This window comes from Uloborus diversus, chromosome 8 (assembly GCF_026930045.1).
Source record: "Uloborus diversus isolate 005 chromosome 8, Udiv.v.3.1, whole genome shotgun sequence".
Classification (NCBI taxonomy): domain Eukaryota; kingdom Metazoa; phylum Arthropoda; class Arachnida; order Araneae; family Uloboridae; genus Uloborus; species Uloborus diversus.
This window is the reverse complement of record NC_072738.1, coordinates 45,495,080-45,503,987: the sequence shown is the minus strand read 5'-3', so window position 1 is coordinate 45,503,987 and position 8,908 is coordinate 45,495,080.

Genomic DNA, 8,908 nt, shown 5'->3' with positions numbered 1-8,908 from the left:
AATGCATGTTGGAAAATAGCTTTTATTTCTATTGATACATCTTTCTTTGGTGAGCTGTGATAACAATTTGTTAATTTAAGCATTTTAAATAGCCACTAGTAATTTTTCTTTGTGTACAAAAAACTTTCTAGTTTATGGTATTTTTGAAGCAAATATTCGCGATGTTTTTTGCTGTGGTTTTATGTTGTTTTTATACATATATTGTCCTCTGAAGTGCTTTGATTCTGTTTTTTTTTTAAATCTGAATTTTTCCTGTTGGCGCTAAAAAAGCATCGCTAAGAGCGATGTATGACATATGTCGTCATACATCATTTTATTGGCGCCAACAGGAAAAAGTCTCCAAGGGTGGGGTATATGACATTAGTTCCGATAATGAAGTTTATTTTAGTAAACATTTCCCGATACATTTTTGTTAAATTTGTGAACTAACTTATAACGTAATTATAAATACAAGAAACGAGGTTGGAGCCAAATCTGTCTTGGAACCAAAATGTCGGATAAGTCAGCCTGTTCTTTTCAAGGGGCTCTAGGTCTTGCAAATCCAAATCTACAAGTATTAAATTTGCTTTGTTGTAGCGCGTAGTGTTGTCGTGATGGGTTTGCAATCGATAGACTCATTGACGTAATGTTCGGAATAAGACAAGTAACCACGCTGTCTATCCATTCAATTTCTGTGGATTAATTCAGATCAAGCATATCATTACATCAGATCAGCATGTGGACTTCCTCTAAATTGAAACTCAAACCATCACCAAAAATCTTCTACACTGCGACCTAAGATAGGGTAGGTGGATTGAGTTTTCATATATTAATATTTTCTGTTTCAACATGTGACGCCACAAGAAATAAATGAGCGGTAAAACAGCTTGAGCACTACGGACTTAGCAAGCAATTACCCTCGACTGAGAGACAAGAATGGTAAATTAAATTATAATGATACGATCTAAAACTGGTAGGCAACTTAGATTATAAAAGATTGATCTTACGTAATAGGACTAATAATAATCAAAGCCTTAATTATTTCTTACCTTCTGGTGTTTTTTCCGTAGTATGGTTACAGTTTTTAATGCATTTATATTCAACAGAAGTCAGTGGAAGCATTGGGCAAAGGAATTGGTAATTTATTGATGTCCTGGAAATCCATTCGCCCTGAATGAATATTTTGACGTTGTTCTTTTAACTGTACTTGCAATACAAGCCGTGTGGCGGATCAGTTTCTGTCACGTTCTTTCGTGCATCGGCTAAAATTATCTGCATGGTTTCATTAGGAGTAGCATCCAAGTCAGAGAGCTTCGTAACGTGTTGATCACTTCTCTTTTCTCCACCCCAGTCGGTTAACCAACATTAGACTTCTCCCTAGCCACAGGTGTAAGTAAGGTTAAAAAGAAAATCAACTAACATACGCACAATGAATTTAAAAAAAAGTAATAACAGTGAAATATTCATAAGTAACAAAGGTCCAAAATGTTTAAAAAGAAAGGAATTGAAAAATGGTCTGGAAAGTGGACCTAGTGTTATAGCAATTTCTCAAAAGAGAAGCCTTGAAAATTGGCTCAATTAGAATCGCTTATATCTCCTGTTCTAATTAATGGAGAAAAAAGGAACAAACGTCATTTTGTTTGGGAAGGAAAACCCTTTCCAACGCTATATAATGTTTGGGGGGGTGGGGGGATTTTTTTACCCATAATTAGTCGAAATAAGTTAATTAGAAAAAACTAATTCGAAATTTAGAATTTCGACTTCGAGGTGCACGGGCCCGTAGTACGTTCGAATTTTGTGCCAAGTTACAGAGCTGTAGGTATTGGGTCTTCTTCCCATCGTGCACAAACAAAGAAACACGGAGACACCGTCACCTTTATATATATAGATTCACCCGTCCTGGTATGACGGGTGAAAATTTGCTTCTACATTTGAACGAAGCAACTGCCGGTATGGTGATATTTTGAGAGTTAAAATTTTAATTCTTTAACCCTACACTGTAAAAACGATTCAGAAACGTTCCTGGAAAATAATAGGCAGCTGATGTGCCCAATTTCAGTCACTAACATATCTTACAAAAACCAGGAACGTTTTCTGATATTAGTCAGTAACCTTTCTGAAATATTAAGAAATCTCCCCTATATAAGCCAGTCGTGAATTATCTAGAAAAATTAAATAGGTTTAATTTATTTGATTAGAACCTTCCTGATTTACCAAGAAAGCTCCAGAAAAATTAGAGCAACCACGGCCAAGCTACGCGAAAACTGCAAGCAAGAACCAAGCTTATTTCTTGCCTGCAATTCCTTCCTTCCTCGCAAAGCTGTAGCTCCCCAGTGACTTATTTGCTCCCATTGGAAGATTAGTCAATTCGGAAAGGCCATAAACAATCAAAAGCCGATACACTTAATAAACACGCTCCGTAAATATTCAAACTGGTAGCAAAAAATATTTTTCACACCAGTGCAAGGTCTGCATTCGTGCATCTTTTAGGAATTCGGGAAACTTTTTTGCGAAGATACTTGATTTTTTGGGGAAATAGGTGAAAATCTCTGAAATCACGAAACGTTCCACGGAAATAACCAGTAACGTTTCGGAATTTTTTTACAGTGTAAACTCCAGTAGATAGCGTTAATTGATTTCGTTTCTTCATTAACCTGAAATGACACAGTCTTACCAGTAAAATTGTTAAGTTACCGGATCGAGTTCAGCCTCGCCACAATAAAGCCTTTCTCTGCATGTTAAACATTACCAAAACACATTATCAAACTATTATGCCGTGGCGCGAGTTTTATTGTTGAAATACGAGAGTTACTGATTATCGGCTATTATTTATATGAGGACTAGCTGACCCAGCCACGTGTTGCTGTGGCTAAGTAGTTAGATTAAAGTAATCTTTTACTCATTATTTTGATAGAATCAAATTAATATTTTTAATAGAGCTTAAAATAGTATAGCCGATTTTAAAACTTATGAGATTGACAATGGGCGTGTTTCAATGTAAAAATGATTCAGAAATCTTCCTGGAAATTAATGGGCAGCTGATGAGCCCAATTTCTGCCAGTTACATGTCTTGCCAAAACCAGGAACATTTTCCGACAAAATTCAGTAACCTTCCTGAAATTATCTCTGAAGCCTCCTAAAAAATTCAAAAATCTTCCCGTTTGAAGCTAGTCGTGTTCCTGGAACTTTAGAGTAAACTTAGGTAGGTATAAAAAAAGTTTGGCACCTTCCTGATTTATTAAGGAAGTTCCATAAGCAGTTATGCTAACATAGTCAAAGCGTAGCCAGAACTGCAAGCAAGTATCGAAAATTTTTACTCAGTAACGTTTCGGATTTTTTTTTTTTTTTTTTGCAGTGCAGGCTGAAGAAAGTACTTATTGAATTCAGTAAGTACTAGCTAAATTTTCCTTGGAAAAAGCATTATACTTACGCTTAGTAAATTTTGTAAGTATGACTTCGGCCAAAAAAAAAAGCAAAAATAACTTGAAAGTGATAGTAAATATCGAAACTGATTGTAAAATAACCGAATGTAGAAACTAAGCGTAAACCACCATACACTTTTAGATTCTACACTAAATTTTATTCACCTCAGCTTTCTCTATAGTTTGTAATCAATAACTTCTTTACAAAATACACTAACTATATTAAAAACATATAAAAATTAAATTTTTTCAATGAAGTAGATAACATTGACTTCGAACTATTGTTTCTATTATTTGAAAACTAAAAACTGTCTAAGCACTAAGTTGTGCACAATGTTCTTGCTTAACCAGCCTTTTCTAATACGAAAAGTATAACTTTCCACTTGTGAGTAGGCGATATATGGTTGCCCATGAGAGAAATATTTATGTTTCAAGTCCAAACCGAAAGAAGACATTGTTTGTTCTTGAGATCTATTTATGGTCTTTGCAAAAGCTAAACGAATCAAAAATTGAAGCCTTTCAAATGTGTTTGAAAATTATGACGCTATTAATGGATTACGTGGCAACACAAATATTTCTCCTTTAAACTTTCCCGTCAAAGTTGTTGACTTTTGATGAAGAAACGTGTACCGTTGCGTAATATAGGTGGGTTTAAATCGCGAAAAAGAAAAAATTGTTGAGCCAATTTTCAACCGGAAATCGTGTAGTCGCATTCCTGGTGTATCCAGCGAATTTAAAAATTCAGTTGGAATGTTTACTGCTTTGTTTTCATCGACAACTGTATAGGTTCAGTAACAATGGGGAGCTTTTTTTTTTCCAGCCGTCAATAATGGCTCATTATTCGCAATAATTGTAGCTAAGACAGCGTCATTTCTCTGTTGTTATACGTTACAAATCAGTGTTAACTAAGTCGGTGCCCCAACTATCAAGTGATGGCATATCATAATAACTAAGTGGCAAATTTGAAATTGAAACGCAAAAACCTTCAGTTAAAACTAAAGCTTCATATTCATCTCTGGTGTAAAATCTGGATTTGGACATTTGTGTGTTTGTTAAACTTTATGAAATACGTCTTCAAACGTGAAAGTTATATAGTTTCTCCTTAAAAAATGATGATTGTTTTGGATAGTATGTCGTCAAAATTGTTTTAAACAGTTAACGAATACTATTTCTTCTTATGTCCAACCTGCATTAGAAAGTGTCAACTCCCAATTACTTTGTGCGACCAATAAATACAATTTGCGACATGCATCGGGATATGTATTTGACAGTCGACAATTGACGATCCCAAATATTCCTGTCTGTTCGGGAATGTTTACCGAAAACAAAACTGCTACAAAACCAGCGCGATTACAGAGGCAATTATGACTTTAAAAAAATTAAATTTATCTGGGAATAGACTCTCAATTAGTTCACTTATCGTCTCAACGGCAGTGTAGAAGTTGTCTGGCTATTTGTTGTACTGTATATTTTAATACAGTTCAATTTCACCGTTTCCAATACCCAGCAATTGCTTAGAAAATACTTGTGCGATTAGATTATTTTGCGTTTACACTCGCATGTTCATGGTCAATCGCATTATCTCGACATTACGCTATAAAACGATTGTTTTAAACATGCGTTGATTTCATCGGAATAACTGGTAATGTCTGCCGGAAGTCCCCAGACAGTATTCAGACAATTTCGCCTAAAAGTTTATCGTTGCCGTTCAAATCTTGCACAATCCTATGATGTTCTTCGAATGAATGCTTTTACTCATGAGCCATAGTACACTTATCCCAAATTATAATTTCACTCTCTTGCAACACTACAGCCATACCACGTTTTTTTTTTCTTTTTTTCTTTTTTTTTTTTTAATGTTACACATTGCGTTTTGTTTGTTATGAATATCTAATACGCAACTTTAAAGCTGAATGTGCTGTTCGTCTACCATCTAAAAAAAGTAGCAGCAATGCCTGACGATGCAATTGTCACTACAATTTTCTGTTGCGAACGTATCTTTGCAAGAATTAATGATATTAAAAATCTTTTGGGGAACAAAATAAAGAAAATAATTGTTTTCCGCTTAAATTCATTAAACTTCCTGAAATTAACATGGACTATTTTTGAAGAATTCAGTAGTCTTCTTGGTTAAAGGCAGTTATGATTCTGGCACCTTCAGAGAAGCCTAACGCAGGTTTAATATAATAGCCTGGAACCTTCGTGCTTTTCTAAGAAATTTCTCAAAGCATTAATGCACGCATTGCCAACGCGAAGATAGACTATCAAGCAAGTAGCTCGAATGTAACTCCTCTGCAACTCTTGCAAAGCTTCGTGATCCAGACATCTTTTCGCAGTCATTGGTTGTTGCGTCAATCTGGACGAACCGTAATCGCTCCGAAACCGATACACGTATTAAATGCGTTTAGTTAATCTTGATACTGGTGGAGAAAAATATTTTTCACAACGGTGTGAAATCTGCAATTTGTAGCAATTCAAGGAAACGTTTTGAAAAATATAGTTGATTTTCTCAGGAAGTGAATAATAACCTGTAATATCCCGAAACGTTATATGGAAATTCTAAGCAACATTTCTGAGTTTTTTTATCATGGTGTTTTCAGCAGTAAGTCATACGATGTTAGAGTTATATCGATTAATTAAATAACACCGCCATCTATTAAGAATTTTTAGAACTAAACAGCTAATTCACACTATTATTGCATAATAAATATAAAATTTGCAATAAAAAATTATAAAAACTATCCTATCTTTTAAGTTGGACCAAATGACACATAGATATGAAATTTGAGAAAAATCGGTTGAGTAGTTTCGGAGTTTACCCCGAACAAACATCGTGACACGAGATTTTTATATATATAGACTAGCTGACCCAGCCACGCGTTGCTGTGGCGAAATAGATGGATTAAAATATTCTTTTACTCAATATTTTATTAGAATCTAATTAATATTTTTAGTAAAGCTTAAAATAGTCCAGCCAATTTTAAAACAAATGAGATTGATAATTTACGTGATAATTTAGGTGTTAGGCTGAATTAAGTAATTATTGTATTTAGTAAGTACTAACTAAATTTGCAATGATTAAAGCGCTATACTTACGCTTATAAATTTTGCAAGTATGACTTCGGCTAAAATAAAAGCAAAATAACTTGAAAGTGATAGTAAATATCGAAACTGATTGTAATATATCAGAACGTAGAAATTAAACATAAACCAACATACTTTTTAGAATGTACACTAAATTTTATTCATCTCAATTTATCTATAGTTTGTAATCAAAAACTTTTTTACAAAATACATTAACTAAATTAAAAGCATTTAAAAATTGAATTTTATAAATGAGGTAGATAACATTGACTTCGATCTATTGCTTCTATTAATTAAAAACTAAAAATTATCTAACCACTTAGTTGTGCACAATATTCTTGCTTAACCTGTCTTTTACTAACACGAATAGTGCTTTCCCACCCGTGAGAAGGCAATAGATACAGGGTGTCCTGAAAAAGACTGACTGTTTTCAAAAATTTATAACAGGAAATGGTTAATGATATTAAAAAAAAAAAAAAAAAAAAAAAAAAAAAAATTCATGTGGTGGCCCGTAAGTTTCGTCCCCCAGAGCTGCAAAGTTTAGTTCAAAAGTTTTTCAATAGATGGCGTTGCAGATAGTAAGCCTCTAAGTCTAAAAATAATGATTTGAATTCACCGATTTTTCCTCCAATTGCGAAATGTGGTTGCAGCAGGCGGCAGGCATTTGGAAAATATTGTTGTGAAATTTTGTTATTAAAAAACATTTTTCAAAAAACCTATGATGTAATTTTCTGTCTTTCTTTGATTTACGGTCTTTCATCTGCTGCGCCATCTATTGGAGAATTCTTGAACTAAATTTTGGAACTTTGGGGGTAGAAACTTACGGCCCACCACATAATTCTTCTGCAAAAATTACTATTTTTTTTTATCAGTAACCATTTTATTGTTATGAATTTTTGAAAACAGTCAGTCTTTTTCAGTACACCCTGTCGTTGACCATGAGAGAAACATGTATGTTTCGAGTCCGAACCCAAAGTAGGCTTTGTTTGGTCTTGAGATCTATTTATGGTATTTTCAAAAGCTAAACAAAACGGAAACTGAAGCCTTCCAAATGTGTTTGAAAATTATGATGCTATTAATCGCTTACGTGGCATCACAAAAATTTCTCCTTTTAACTTTTCCGTAAAAATTGTTGAAATTTTGATGAAGAAACGTGTACCGTCGCAAAATCTAGGTGGGTTTAAACTCTTAAAAAGAATAATTGATAAACGAATTTTCAACCGAAAATCGTCTAGTGGTATTCCTGGTATATCCAGAGAATTTAAAAATTCAGTTGGAATGTTTAAGGCTGTGTTTTCATCGACAATTGTATATAGCCTTGTTCAGCATCAATGGTCAGCACAATTTGATTATGATTTTTTTTTCAGCTATCAGTAATGGCTCATTTTTCACAACAATTGTAGCTAAGACAGCGCCATTGCATTGTTTTTTCTCGTTGCAAATCAGTGTCAACTAAGTCGGTGACCAATCGATCAGGTGATATCACACCTTGATGACTAAACAACAAATTTGAAATTGAAATGTATAAATCCTCAATTAACACTAAAGCTTCATCATACATCTTTGGTGTAAATTCTAGTGTTGGACATCGGTGTGTTTGTTTAACTCTATGGAGTACATCTTCAAGCATAAAATTTATATAGTTTCCCCACAGAAATGATGATTGTGTTGGATATTATGTCGTGAAAATTATCTTAAACAAATGACGAATACTGTTTCTCGTTATGCAAAATCTGCATTAGAAAATGCAACTCACAATGATTGTGTGCTACCAATAATTACAATTCGCGAAATGCATCGTGATATGTATTAAACACTCGAGAATTAACAATCCTCAACAATTCGTGTCTTTTAGGGAATGTTTAACGAAAACAAATGCAAAAACAACATTCACCTTGTTTTGGATGCACAGTTTTGTTTTGGATGCAGTTTTGGTCCCAATGTCTTGGCTTTAATTTTTAAATATGCCCGAGATTGATGAATGTTGTGTTCTTTGTTTGCGTGACTTCCAAGATTTTTTTGATTTTATTCAGCACTGTAAAAACAATTGAGAAAAGTCCTAAAAAATAATGGGCAGCGAATACGCCCATTTTCTGCTAGTAACATATCTTAGAAAAAAATAGGGGCATATCCCACTAAAAATCAGAAACCTTCCTAAAATTATCCTGAAGTCTTTCTGAAGAATTTTGAAACCTCTCCGATTCGAGACAATCACTTCTCTGAAACCTTTAGAGAGAATCAAAGTAATATTAAAAATAGTAGCTCGGAACATTTTTTGATTTACCAAGAAAGTACCAAAAGCATTATTGCTACCATAGTCACTGCTAAGATGGACTTGCAAGCATGCACAAAGTATTCCACTTGCTTGTTGTTACTTTTGGAAAGTTACGGAATCAGGAGACTCACTTCCTCCCATTGGGAGT